The sequence below is a fragment of the Tachysurus fulvidraco genome, chromosome 15 (assembly GCF_022655615.1).
Source record: "Tachysurus fulvidraco isolate hzauxx_2018 chromosome 15, HZAU_PFXX_2.0, whole genome shotgun sequence".
Classification (NCBI taxonomy): domain Eukaryota; kingdom Metazoa; phylum Chordata; class Actinopteri; order Siluriformes; family Bagridae; genus Tachysurus; species Tachysurus fulvidraco.
In genome coordinates, this window is record NC_062532.1 from 11864039 (window position 1) to 11878053 (window position 14015).

At 36.3% G+C, this 14015-nt stretch overlaps 1 protein-coding gene across 1 annotated transcript in view; it reads right to left on the reverse strand.

The window, feature by feature from the left end:
- plppr2a (phospholipid phosphatase related 2a) overlaps nt 1–14015 on the reverse strand; it is a 33960-nt gene that overhangs the window by 16680 nt on the left and 3265 nt on the right. The gene's annotated exons all lie outside the window — the stretch shown is intronic.

The following is a 14015-nucleotide window of genomic DNA, read 5'->3' on the forward strand; positions in this document are numbered from 1 at the left end:
AACAGTCTGAGCAGTTACAGTAGCTAGAAAAGATGCAGTGAATATATTCATAGCTTGTATTTTGTTCGTGAACTATTTAATTAGTGCTCCTGTTAAAAAACAAAACAAAACAAAACAAAAAACATTATTGAATGCTTACATTACTGAATGTGAAATTAATAAAATGAAAATAAATAAATAAAAATGATATTTTTGGTGCACATGCACAATCATAAACAATATGACACGCAGTGAAATGCTTTATTCTAAAAAAAAAAATACTCAAAAGATTCAAAATAAGAATAAAGTCAAAATGGTATTTTAAAGTTAAATTTTAAAATGAAATGAAATGAAATGAAATTAGTTGTATAGAACAAAGGAAAAATAAATATTGTATACAGTGATTGAGGATATTTGTGATATGAATATAGAATGACTGTTGAAAAAAAGTGCAAATGTGTACAAAGTGTGTGCCGTTTTTAGTGCATAAAATGCAAAGTGTCAAGCAAGTCCAGTTAAGGTAGTGCATGTTGTGCAGACAAGTCCAGAAAAGTCAGAGCTCTAGGTGTTTTCCTGGATGTGGGCCCATTATATCCCTGTTTTAGCTCAATGTCTGGAAAGTGTCCTTTTTTGCTAGAAGCCTGGGCCTTTTTCTAATGCTTTTCAGATGGATGATGTGGTGTTGGTCCATGATTCAAATTTACACTTTTACTAAATTTAATTACTTAACAAATTGTATGGATATAATAGTCTTCATGTCTCACATGATGCATTTCATTTATGGATTATATGTTTTTTCTGGCCAATAGATAATTTTCCATCTGATCAATGTAATCAAGTTGTTTTGTTAATTTGCTTATGTTTAGTTGAAGTTTTTTGTGAAATACATCATCAATACAATATGAAGCTTTACAGCTAGATGCTAGACCTTCTTTACACTTTTTGTCCTATTTATTTTGGGTGAGCATTTATAAGGACACACTGTTTTTGCATTCTGGTCTGTAATGAAACTTAGTGCAGTGACAATTTTTTTTCAAATGAGAGCATATTGTGCAAAATATTCTAATAAAAGAAATCATTTTAATAAAACTCCAGAGCTTTGCTTATAATGATAAGATTTTGAAAACGATACCAGACAAAAATGATTATTTATTTATTTCTACCTAAATTCATTTCTATCCCCACATGTATCGTGTGGTCTATTCAGCTGACCTTTAGAACAAACCACAGCCCGCAGACATGGTAGCTTATGCAATAATTTGACTGACAGACTTTTCTATTTATATACATCTCAGTAAAGTCCTTAACTGTGAATGACAAGAAGAGCTTAAAACAATAATGAAATAGTAATGACAGTTCACCTCAAAATGGTGGCCATTATTATTCTATTTGTTTTTCAGTTTAATATGTGCTCCATACTGACAGCACCCAGTCCTAACTGTCTGTGTAAAGCAGACTGAATGAAGAATGACTAGCCTTATCAGTCTGTTGCAGTTGGACGGGAGAATGCTCGGCTTCTTATTAACATTAACAGTGCACTGTGGCACTAACAGAGCAGTCAGTATAGCCTGCTGGAAACTGCTGGAAAGTGTCATACAGATGCATTTGGACCATCTTGCTTAGAGCTCTCAATAAAAATTCATGGTATCTAACTGGCCTGGTGAAAACATTGAAGGCAAGTCAAGATGGTTTTATTGTCATTTCAACTAAATATAGCTGACACATTACATAGTGAAATGAAATGTTTCTCCGGGACCATGGTGTTACATAGAACAACAGAGGGCTACATAAGACAACACAGAGCTACATACAGCATGGTTTTTTTGTGCAAGTGTTGCACTTAAGAAAGAATCTGTAAAGAATTTAGTCATGCTGATTTTTGAAAGTTCATGACGGGAGGTCAAAGCAAATCTATAAGTGGTTGTTTTGTCTTTTAGAAAAATTGCAGAATTGCTTTCTGGACTGTCAGGTGACTAGTTAGCAAAATTAACGCAGCAATGACAGCGGTTTGATAGATAATATTAATAATAGCTAACATGCCTATATGCAACACTTCATGGTTTTGCTCACATATTATAATCAGACTGTGTATACTAAATATTAAGGACCCAGACACTTTAGCTGATATCTGAAATGCAAGCACAAATGCTACCTGAAGAAATCTAATTCTGAGCCCTGCATTAAAATCTTTTAGCAGCAGAAATATTGCTTACAAATGATTCAAGACAATTTCAAGAAATAATGATGGTACTGTATACACTCACTTTCTACTGCTTTATCTGAACTACCTCGGGTCACGGGGAGCCTGTGCCTATCTCAGGCGTCATCGGGCATTGAGGCAGAATACACCCTGGACGGAGTGCCAACCCATCGCAGGGCACATACACACTCATTCACTCACAGACTACGAACAATTTTCCAGAGATGCCAATCAACCTACCATGCATGTCTTTGGACCGGGGGAGGAAACCGGAGTACCCGGAGGAAACCCCCGAGGCACGGGGAGAACATGCAAACTCCGCACACACAAGGCGGAGGCGGGAATCGAACCCCGACCCTGGAGGTGTGAGGCGAACATGCTACCCACTAAGCCACCATGCCCCCCGTTACTGTATACAAAATAAGTTAATTATTTTTATTGTGTTTTTTTCCCCTTTGTTTATTTGATGGCTGTTTTTTATGAGAAAGCAGGGGATACTTAACAAGACAACCATGGATTAAGTGTCTGCAGGTTGTAGCAAAGGAAAACTGCTGTAGCTCTGTGTTATAGGATGTTGTAGAATAAATTCCATGTATTATAATTCGCTATTTTGGTCAAATTTAAGGTTCCTCTCCAAAGCAGATTCCCGATAATAAATATCCCACTGACTATATCTAGAAGAAAGATGAATAAAAAGGTAGATTTTTAAAAAATGCACATAAAATTCTTTCTTACATTGTCAGAAATAATTTGTTTTTGTTGTCTGCTTGAAAACTGAGCCACACCTCTTGAGCTTAGCCACCACAGCCTCCTGTGTTACTATATTTGTTCTGCTTTATCGTTTTTTTTTTTTTTGTCTGTACAGGTATGTGCTTTCTGTCCCTGTAGTGCTGGCCCTCTTCCCTTCTCTCACATCAAACTTGTAGGTTTTAGCTTTGCTAAATGTTTCATAGAGCTGCCACAGTTGAATTTGCTGCATGACTGGAACACACATGGTTGTATGGTGGAGCAAGTTAATCCTACAAATCTTTTTGTAAGAAAACACAAAAACATTCTGTAACACACAAAGATGAACTTTTCGTATGCTTTAAATATTAAAGAAGTGCCTATGCTAATAACAATAACAAGTAATACATTGAAATACTGTTATTTATTGCCTGTGTACCTTGTCTTTTCTTGCTGCTACTAGACATTTTACATTTTAATATTTCATATGGAAAAAGAATAAATAAATAAAATCTAATTTGAACATGTTTGGGTCACTGTGTTTGTAATCATCTTATTTCTCTCTATGTAGCTATTAGATGCTCGAATTTCCTCCAGGATCAATAACATATCTATCTATCTATCTATCTATCTATCTATCTATCTATCTATCTATCTATCTATCTATCTATCTATCTATCTATCTATCTGTCTGTCTGTCTGTCTGTCTGTCTGTCTGTCTGTCTATCTATCTATCTATCTATCTATCTATCTATCTATCTGTCTGTCTGTCTGTCTGTCTGTCTGTCTGTCTGTCTGTCTATCTATCTATCTATCTATCTATCTATCTATCTATCTATCTATCTATCTATCTATCTATCTATCTATCTATCTACCCTGATAACACTAGTGAGTTGATCATAACACTGATCAATAACACTATTTAATTAAATGTATTTTATCCTTACCGTAGTATATGCAGTGTATTCAGAGTATAATTAAGCAAGTATGGTGAGCATATACATGTACAGTAAAGCTGAAAACTAATCTGGCAAAAATCTGGCAATGCTGGCTGTAATTTGTAGGATCTATTTGGGGAACTCAGAAAATGAATAAATAACTGATACCTGATAGGCTTTGAAATGTATATCCTTTACCCATAGTTAAAGGGTCTCATGGCTCTTTTATATATTATGTTTTGGGGTTTCCTTTTTGTGATGGCAAATTTAGTCACAATTAAGTCCTTTAAGTGCTTTTCACATGTTTCTGACCAATCTAGAGTAAAACGACATGTGTGTGAGAATCATGTTCACTGACATGTGTACAATAATACCAGAGAAACTGACAGGGTAGGCTTGGCCAAATTTGTAACTACAACGTCTTTACAAATAAAGTCTGAACAAGTTTCATCTCAATTCATATCATCAAGTTTGCCATTTACACACGAGCAGCAGACCCTGATAGTGACCATTCAGATAACAGAAGGAATCAGGTGACTAATGTAGTCATGGTCCACACACATCAGACCAGCCCTTGGATGCCTTTAAAAAGTTATATTTCCTGCAGTTTTTGTATGGTTTCTTTGTTTACTGCGTCTAGGTTATTATTTCTTCTGGAATACAGCAGGATTTCTTCTTCTGTTATGACACTGTATCCTGTATGTAGTGTATCCTGTCATCTCAGCTGTCATCTTAGTGACAATAAACAAAGGAGGTGAAAAAATAGATGATGACCATCAGTCTGGAGCTTGTTTTACGAAATCATTTTGAAATGTCATTTTGGAGTTAACTACAAGAAGACTTGAGATCACTTCTCATGGACTGTGAATGGACTGTACTGATACAAAAATTTCATAATTAAAATTTTCTTAAGAGAGCCTGAAATTGCCTTATTGCAATTGACCGACCCTTAGTCTAATGTTTCTGTCATACTGGTTTTTAAACTTAATCTTTAAACTTAAACTAAATCTTAGTGAATAGGTAATAAATGGTATTAAACTCAGTAGAGCTGTATTTTTAGAATAGAATTTAAGACCTATAATACATTGAAGGAAATCTGAAGTTTCATATATTTTATAATAATAAAATTAGAACATTTTATTATTCCGTGCAAAAACACGTCCCACACTTCTTCGAGATAACCCTGAGTCCCTGATAAAGCTGGAGTTTATAAACCCTTTCCACCCATAATTCCTTTTCTTAAGCATACAAATCCTGTGGCATACCAGAAGTTTGGGATGAAGCTTAGCTATAAGACTACAAAGACCATTTCCACCTAAACAAAACATAATTCCAACACCAAGCGGCTAAATGAACAGACAGGAAAAATGCATTCAACAAAACTGACACAAGCAATCGGCCATTACTCGATACAAACACAGATTCTGCAAATCCCAAGGGGATGAACACTTTTTTATTAACACCCAATTATATTTTTTTCTTTTACTCTGACCTCCTGACAAGTACCAGAATTATTCAAATAGTTTTTCTTGTAGTTTTTATGATACACTAATTTTAAATTGAGCATGTCAGCTTTTTTAAGCAAGAGGCTCAAAAATAGGCCTAGGGTTGAAAAGGTTAAACAGATTGCATGTAGCTAGGTAATGTCATTAATACATCATGCTGATAGGATCTGATGCCATAATATTAAAAAAAGTGATGTGACATACGGCTAAGTACGGTGACCCATACTCAGAATTCGTTCTCTGCATTTGACCCATCCAAAGTGCACACACACAGCAGTGAACATACCCGGAGCAGTGGGCAGCCATTTTATGCTGCGGCGCCCGGGGAGCAGTTAGGGGGTTCGGTGCCTTGCTCAAGGGCACCTCAGTCGTGGCCGGCCCGAGACTCGAACCCGCAACCTTAGGATTACGAGTCAGACTCTCTAACCATTAGGCCACGACTTGACTTAATATTAGATTTCTTCTGCACTTCAGTGCTTATGTATTTTGCCTGTTCAAAATATATTGTTAACTCAGTGAGAATATATGCACACTTAATAAACTACATAACCACCATATGTGAACACCTGACCATCACACACATCTCTTGCCACATCTTGGAAGCACACGACTGTATAGGAAGTCTCCTGACTGGAACGAAAGATTCACAAACTTGTTCAAAAAAGACAGTGCCTCTGTACACAAAGAAAGCTCCATACAGACATATGGCTAAGAATTCAAGTGTCTTACACTGAGCCCTGGACACTTTACACAAAATGAAAACAAAATTTACCAGAGAATAAATTAAATAAACAGCAAAATCTCAGATAGAAGCTTATAATATTCAGCTCATGATAAAGTATGTACAATACTTTGTCACAATCTACAAGGTTCTCTGTATTTATTGTATTGTATAATGAAAAATGCAATGAGAGATAATGGATTTAAAAAGAATCTGTATGCCAGAAAATGAACGTAAAATTAGCTCTCGACATTTTTGACAAGCAAGATGCTTGAGCAATTGGTGCTCAGTTTGGAGAATTTACAATATTGAACAGGATATTAAAATGTATGCAAGAGTTCTGTTTTCCATCCTATATGATGTAACAAGAGGCAATCACCCTACACAGAATTTCCGGTGTCTGACAAAACGATAGAATTTAACCTGTTTTCTAAGCAGGTGACTAGTTAGCTTGTTGTTTTTCATGTAAATGTGGTTTTTCAGAATGGCTGAGTAGAGATAAAATACTGCCACTATTAATTACATCACATGTCCATCTAAAGAGTACAAATATACAAACTATTTAAAATATATCTTTAATTGCTGTGGAGAATTTTAACCTAGCATTAAACTTAAAGATAAAATGATAAAGATTTTTTCTTGGGCTCTCACTGAAATTGCTTCTGGATGAAATGATTTGAAAAAAGCTGAAATCGATTTTGGGAAGTGGGATGCTGGGACTCGAATGTGCAGCATTTGGCTGTGCGCTGGACAGGACGCTTCAGTAGGAAGAAGAAAGGGAGAGCATGGGAAAGCGGAGGAGGAATGCAGCTCTAGTAGAATGATTGAAAAGCTCAGAATTGGAGGCCAGTGCAGAGAGAGAGAGAGAGAGAGAGAGAGAGAGAGAGAGAGAGAGAGAGAGAGAGAGAGAGAGAGAGAGAGAGAGAGAGAGAGAAGGAAGAAGAGTGGGATGCTGGCATACAAAGGCCTTCATTTTTTTGTATTGGAGTGTGTTGAATTTGTTTGGAAGCTTTGTGTATGTGTGTGTGTGGGGGGGGGGGGCGTTGGTAGCCTAAGGACTGACTGAAACAGATTTGATCCTCCTTCAAGATCTTGGCTGATTTCTACAGTGTAACAGTACATGCAGGATCTATGAGGTGTGTTCTTTATTTCTTTCTTTATTATCTCTAAGTAGGAGTTTATATTCTCTTTGTCTAATCTCTTTTCTCTCCCACTCTGCACATAAAAAGGCACTAAAAGACATTCAGGATTGCAAGTCTGATTAAATGGCAGTGTGGTTTTGTGTGTTTTCATTGGAAAGACATGTGTCAGTGAACACACGTTCTCTTGCACGCAGTAGAAATATATTTTTAGAGATGAGGATGGTAGCCAGACAACCATGGCGCAAGGTGTTTGATCCCACAGTATGGTGCTAATAAGCTTGTGCGTGTGTGTGTGTGTGTGTGTGTGTGTGTGTGTGTGTGTGTGTGTGTGTGTGTGTGTGTGTGTGTGTGTGTGTGTGTGTGTGTGTGTGTGTTCCCCTCTATTTCTGGTTGTGTGTGTGTCAGGAGTTATGTCTATCCGTTTTCAAGACGTTTTTACATTCTTAGTGATAAAAAATCCAACTTTATTTAAATGTCTTTCTCTGTTTAAGACAAAGTTAATACATGACAGTGGACATAAGCAGTATTGCCCCAATAAAATAAGAAAACAGACATTATTCCAACAGTGCCCTCCAATGGTATTGACAGGTATGTTTCCTCTAGTGTGTTGAACCCTATTTTGAATAAAACACCTGAGAGATTGTTCTTACTTTATGAAGATTAACGTTTATGAGAAATGCATGCTACAACTTTTGTAATTAAGCACGAGAGTGTAGTTTATGCATCAGTTTAAGTATTACAAACACTCTGAATCCCTGCAAAACCACCACACTGAAAATAGACAATGGCAACACACTTAAGACTTCAATATAAGATTAGCATACTACTGAGTGCTTAGAAATGCTATTGCAAATTAAACACACACATGATGATGCAAGCTAAAAATAAATAAGTAAAATTGAAACTCTTTGGGTTATGAAATTCGCAGGTACACAGAATAATGTATAAACATTGTATATTGTGCATGGAGAAATAATTAGAGACTAATAAGAGACTAAGGACAAATAAAGCAAAAAGTGAGAATGATGGAACCAATAGACAAAGATATGAAGGTGTACAGATCGATAGACTGTGAATAATATACCCAATTGGTCTCCATAGTAACAGCAGCATTTTAGCAGGGATTTTAGTGTGTGTGTGTGTGTGTGTGTGTGTGTGTGTGTGTGTGTGTGTGTGTGTGTGTGTGTGTGTGTGTGTGTGTGTGTCTGTCTGTCTGTCTGTCTGTCTGTCTGTCTGTATGTATGTCTGTTTCTGTGTGTCTACGTCAATCATTTAGCTTAGTTTAGCTTAAGTGTAGCTTAATTTAGCTTAGTGAAAGTCATGAGTGTGTGTGTGTGTGTGTGTGTGTGTGTGTGTGTGTGTGTGTGTGTGTGTGTGTGTGTGTGTGTGTGTGTGTGTGTGTGTGTGTCTGTCTGTCTGTCTGTCTGTCTGTATGTATGTCTGTTTCTGTGTGTCTACGTCAATCATTTAGCTTAGTTTAGCTTAAGTGTAGCTTAATTTAGCTTAGTGAAAGTCATGAGTGTGTGTGTGTGTGTGTGTGTGTGTGTGTGTGTGTGTGTGTGTGTGTGTGTGTGTGTGTGTGTGTGTGTGTGTGTGTGTGTGTGTGTGTGTGTGTGTCAGGGGCTATATGTAGCTCTTACTTGTGGGCAAAAAAAAAAAATCCAAATTATGAGAATTCTGAGGGATATTTGGCAGTTCTCCTAAATTTAAAGGGCCATTCTGGGTTTTTGTTGTTGTTTTTTTTGGTTATAATTTACTTACAATGAACGACTCAGTAAAATTACCCTACAGAGTGATGTTACATTTTCTGATAATTACTTACTAATAAGGAAACAATTGTTTTAGCACATTTTTGAAAATAAATATATTGTCAGTTCATTTACGAACAGTAGCATTACAGAAAGAAACCCATTGCATTAACATGAAAAGTGAATCAATAGATAAAACAATACAAACCTGCTTGAAGTATGTTTAAAAGTGTTTTTAATCATTTCCCTGATGTCTTGCTCAGTAAAATAGCTTTAAATTTCACTCTTGTTTTTTTTAAACTTCTCACGTTTTTTCTTTCATTTATCGAATTCTTATTTTACTCATGCAATATTTCAATATATTTTTTTAGTTATTTTATAATAATGGGTGTTTATTTGCTACACTGCACATAAGCACAAACAGAATATCCTTAGTAAAATTAACCATGGTTTTACAACCCCAATCACATCACACAATCTCATGCTCTGCATTAAATAAATATACCTGCTTCAGCCAGAACGCTCAGTACAGTCTTATTTTCTATTAACTTGCCCTTTTGTCCAGTCCTTCAACAAAAACAACAAACATATCAGATTACTATGCATACACAAAATCACATTGTGTAAATTGACACAAACAAGTCAGACTTGCCTGAACATACTGTGTATCAAGAAATGATTATACTCAAAGTACTCATTAGCCTCTAACTTTCTCTGGGTTCAAACCCTGCTTCTTGAGGTTTTCCTCCCTGAGACAGGTGTACCAGTTGGAGGTTGTAACCTTCAGGCAGTCTGTAGCCCCATGGGTTTATCTAAAAATGCATCCAGACTGTCTTGTCACCTCTGATGTCCAGAGGATCCCTCAATTTCACAAAGGTCTCCTTTTCACACACAAGTAAAATGTAAAGAAGTTGTCTCAGTGCTTACATCCAGAAGAATGGCACCTGAAATCGGAACTGAAATTGACACTCACTGTTAAGGGTAGTTCTCATAGCAGAGCTGTCCAGCCTTCTAGGATGGGATGACTACTGTAGCTGGCCATAAATTGATTTCTACCTCTTTCTTTCATTTTTCCTCACATTGCACATAATCCAGCAGTCAAACCTCAGAGCTCTACTCATGTCCCCAATATGACCAGCAAGACCCTCGTTCCCTGAGTCCGTTGGTTGGCCCATTGGAGCAGTAAACAACTTAATGGCTGCAATACTAGAGCCCCTAGTACATGGGCCTTATATGTTATCAGGTGAGAACTGTTCTGGAAATTATGTATGCCTTGCCAATTAAAACCAACCCAGTGACAGACTGTTTACATGGACATGGATACGTGCAAGGCCCTCTGTTCTGAAGGTGGCAGTTTTTTTAGCCCATCGGAGCACAGTGAGTGGCACCTCACTAGCTACTTATAAGATCACACCAGCACACTGAGCTAGGCAGCTCCATCCACCATGCTCCACCAAGAGCCCAAGATGCCAATTTGTGGGCATAGTTGAACTAAAAGTAACCTCATCAAGGACGGTAGAAGAATTCAGAGCTTCGCAATAATCTCGCCCAACCTGGCTGTCTAGTCCCTACCATGCCATTCCATGAAGGGTGTTTATCCTCATAGGCATTACTCCAGAATGCTGTGAATTCTGAATCACTGTGTGCCTTTCTCTAGGTACATTTATGTACAGTGCCTCTTCTGATTGAGTGAGTGTTGTAATCATTTTAGTTCCTTATGCCCTTAAAGAAGTGAAACAGAATTATGGATACAAATGTAACTGTGGTTCTATGAACACCAGATAACTAGGTTGACACTCAGTGAGGAGGCTTCAGAAAAATAAATGGCAGTGGAGAAGGTATTTATAGTTTTACTCTTCATCACTGTTGAAGGTCTTGGCATGGTGCATACATATACAAGAGAATATTGTATATTAAAGAGCATAATATTGAATATTGAAAATCTAGAATTCTAGATCATTAATGTATAGCATTCATAAAACTTTTATTAACAAATAACAAACTACAATTTCTTTTTTGTGTGTGTGTGTGTGTGTGTGTGTGTGTGTGTGTGTGTGTGTGTGTGTGTGTGTGTGTGTGTGTGTGTGTGTGTGTGTGTCCCTTCCTCTCAAGCTTAGGAAAATTTTAGGATGCTGATGCAGCCTTTATGTTAAAAGAACTATTGCTCACTAGCTAGTTGGCAACAGTTGTCAAACCTGCACCATGAGATTTAAATGACTATCTAATATGTTTTTTCTCTAACTTACTATTAGTGACATGATAAGTGCGATGTTTATAACAACTGTTAGAATTAGCTAGAAAACAGAAAAAACAGAAAATGCTAGGGAAAATTATATCTTACCTGCTATTTCAAGTTTACTGGGTAGATGGCACCTGTTGATCTCTATAGAGTAGAGTAGGTGCTTGAGAATTAAAATAATATTGCATTTGATATGATATTCTGCATGATTTGATAATCATATAGTTACTATGAAGTACTAGTAAAACCCTGGTACCTAACCCTAAAGTACTGAACCTCAAGAAGGTACATACAGTATAGGAAGTGTTTCTCCAAGACATAAACCAATAGAAGGCAACCATGTTGTACATTTCTACCTCCACAACAAGCAAGGAAACAAGGTAGAGTTTCAATATGAAATTGTTCCGTAAAACCATTTTCCAGGCTGTCGTGCGAAACTTTTAAATGTCATGACATTTTCAGTATGTTTGAAAAGCTATTTCTGAAGGTGTCTTCATTGGTAATGTTTGGTGTCATCAAGACACTGTTAAATTCCATACAGCAGCTCACTGAATAAAAACATTATGGTTGATACTTGCAAAATCACAATCACAAATCACCCAAGTTTTTTTTGACCTCTCAGGGTTGCTTCATGGTTAAAGCTCTGTGCTGGTGAATAGAAGGTTATAGTTCATTTCCAAGAAGTACCAATTTTTTATCCTACACTGCTTAGCTGGCATGATTAAATCCTGCCTCTTGTACATCATCTTGATTAAAACTGTCTGCCAAATGAACTTGCATGGTTGTAGAAAGTTTGGAGATTCCTGCCATATTTTATTCAACACTTTAATTTAATTACTAAACACTTGGGCAGTGTAGCTCTAAATGCTAAAAAGGTCTATTTATCTCAGCTTGCACTTAGATCAGTTTAACAATGTCTATTCTAGTACTCTGTTTTCTAAATCAAATGGAAAGAGTCTCTACTGCTGCAGGCAGGGATTACATTGGGAGAGTTTCTAAAAGCAAAAAAGCTAACAAACAATAAATACCGAAAACAGCTTAGATTAGATCTTTAAACCTTGTCACATTTCCATATTTCACGTTCCAACTTCTAAATCCGCATAAACCCTTTCACTGTAATAAGAGGTGTGAAGAGTGAAGCATTTGTGTTTAGAAGTACAGTTGATTTCAGCCATATCCTCTCACAAAAATGTGAACAAGGAGGCAGGAGGAGATATAACAAACCAGCACATCTCACAAACTACATGCCTACTGTCTTGAAATATACACCAGATCTGTCTTCTGTACTTGGAATACATGACTAGTCAGCAGATCTATTTTCCAATCAAGACAAGACACACTGCTTTATACAAATAACTGGTAATTACAGCACCCAAATAGCTCTAGACAGTAAACAGAGTAAAGAGAGGAACCTTCAATCATGCTGAAAAACAACCTGTGTTAAATGAACACTTTGTTTACTGGGTAATAATAGAGTAGCCTATTAACCGTTTTTTTTCCCACAGTGATTTGTTTTCACAGTAGCTACAAGCAAACAATATATAATTTGTGTATTACTGAGCAACACAGGCATAAAATTAAATAGCCTGATGTCATCCTTGGCCATAGGTTCAAGAAAAATTAATTGCTTTCTTATTTAATGTAGATAACTGATAAGTCTATATAACACCTACAAAAGCATAACCAATATTTTTCATTTGTTTTATTATTTTGCAGATATTTTTTCAAAGCAACTGATAATTGATCATAAATACATTTGATGCACAAAGGCCTTGCTCAAGGTCACAGCATTGATTCTGTAGACTTCATCAGATTTCTTTAGACTTCATTACAACCTCCTGATCACTTTCTCAGAATATTCAGCATTGGATTAACACCATACTTATTTGCCTTGAAAGCAAACACAGAGAGAATGAGGAGAAGCATCTTCCCACAGGCCATTCAGAGTCTAAATCAGAAAACATCCAGGATCTTGTACTGGACTTCTCTATCCATCTTCACTGTTTTTATGCACACCTTTTTTGCACTGACAATTTAACTATAGACTGTCACTTTAACTCTGGACTTGCACAGCACAATGCCACTTTATACACTTTATACACTAATTACACACCATACTGCACCCAGACACTTTAAGGAAAATCTTTAAAAACCATAGATGTTTATGTATATGTATATTTGTGTATATGTATATACATTATTTTTCCACTTATATTTTCATATTTTATATAGTTTTTTATATTGTTTATACTTTTTTATTTATCTATCTCCTTTTGGTTTTGTTTTATTTTTTTTATACTAAATTGCATTTCTTTTTTTTATGCTTATATACCACACAGATGCAAAAAGCATTTCACTGCATGTCGTACCCTGTATGTATGTGTATGTGACAAATAAAATTTGATTTGATTTGAGTCACTTATTAGTTAAAAATTTCAGACAGCTTTCAAGATGTTGTGACATGTAAACGAATGTGTAGTGTATAGTGCCAAACATTTCTGAAAGAAAGCTATTAAACAGAAACAGTGGGGACGATGTGGCTTTAGGTCTGATAATACCCAAAGTAATGATCACTAAATTAGTTAAATAAGGCTAAGCATTATGGACTAACAAAGTCAACTTATGACCATTTGTTGATATTTTTCCCATTAACCCATAACCAAATCAATACTTCTGTTGTGATTCAGAGAACCAAGCACCAGTTACCAGTTCCTGTGAAGTGTGTTTCTAGCCATGGGGCCATTTTTGTTCCACAACAAACAGTAAACACATTTGCAGCATCAGAGGTGTAAAAATGATCTCCAGGTCCACGAATGC